We start from the raw sequence: 1,266 nt of genomic DNA on the forward strand, positions 1-1,266 counted from the left end.
CGTAAGTGTGTATTATTTTCATTATCCTTACAAATACTTCCCAATGCATTTATCACATGCATGACAATGGTATGTTCCATTTTTATGATGTCCCTTAAGGTGGCTGCATGAGTCAAGAGAAGTGCAAGACACAACTGTGTTCCCCTTTCAATGCCCCTGAAACCAGCTTCTCTTTCTATGACTCTCCACAGATCTGGGTTATCCTAAAATCCACAGTATCTGTAGGCTTACGGGGGTTTATAAGGGTACATATGACTAAGGTTTTAAACAGTTACATTTTGGATTTACTAGAGAGTCCCAGATTGCTATCATGGTGTATCTGTATCAGCATGACAGACATTAACAACAAATCTAGCACCAACAGTAAGTGTCTAGAATCTACAGGTTGCAGATCCTCAATTTGAAAAAAGACGATAAGCGCTGAAAAACAAGCAGAAACATGTTTGGTGGGAGGAAACTCAGGAGTTTCAACATTACATTGTGTAAAGGTACTTTTCGTTTTACTTTTCCAGATGAAATAAAAGCACAAGAAGGAAAGAAGCAAGTTTAGAACTGCAACCTTCATCATGGAGAGCAGCATGTTAACCTTTGTGCTTCTGTGTGTGGGTAAGTAGGCTGTTGAAAATGTTCTTGATTTTTGAAAGACTTTGGCAGAAATTGCCCGCGTGCCTGTTTGAGCACCAAAGCTTAAAAACAGTTTTATGTTCTTTAGTTTCTCATAAATATTTAAGATTTTTTTCCCCAAAAAATGAAGAAAATGTTGCTTCCACACCACATGAAAGGGATTTTTCAGTTATATATATAAAAAAATGTAAGTTTATTTTTCAATATTTTCGCTTTTAGACAGAAATTTCATTGGTGCTATATTAATATTTTCTACAGTTATCAAAGTTTTTTCTTTTTTGTCCAGACAGTGTGGTCAAATGTTTCTGCCCTTAATATGGAAAATTCCTTGACAAGTGTATGAGGCTGTCAATGGAAGTTATAGGACAGCATGCTGTCACTTGAACTACTACTTGAAGTCAGTCTGCCTTATAGTTCTAAATGACTTTTATGTTTTTTGTCCTAACAGTGTGGTTACAGGTTGAAGCCATTAATGTAGACATTCCTCAATCAATGTATGAGTTTGCCAGAGATACCAACATCACAATACCCTGTACATTTACAACAACAGTCCAACCCCCAAAATCAGGTGTCATCACCTGGTCCAGGAGGCCCACGGATTCCACGGATCCCAATGTTCCGTTTGTAAGTATTAAAACAATA

The 1,266-nt window shown here is 37.0% G+C and overlaps 1 long non-coding RNA gene across 1 annotated transcript; it reads left to right on the plus strand.

Moving 5' to 3' along the window:
- The first annotated feature begins 70 nt into the window (after positions 1-70).
- On the plus strand, positions 71-1,249 carry LOC112138925. Its single transcript, XR_002917871.2, has 2 exons — positions 71-606; positions 1,073-1,249. It is a non-coding gene; the product is annotated as an uncharacterized LOC112138925 (long non-coding RNA).
- Positions 1,250-1,266: the final 17 nt, after the last annotated feature.

This window comes from Oryzias melastigma, unplaced genomic scaffold, assembly GCF_002922805.2.
Source record: "Oryzias melastigma strain HK-1 unplaced genomic scaffold, ASM292280v2 sc06782, whole genome shotgun sequence".
NCBI lineage: Eukaryota > Metazoa > Chordata > Actinopteri > Beloniformes > Adrianichthyidae > Oryzias > Oryzias melastigma.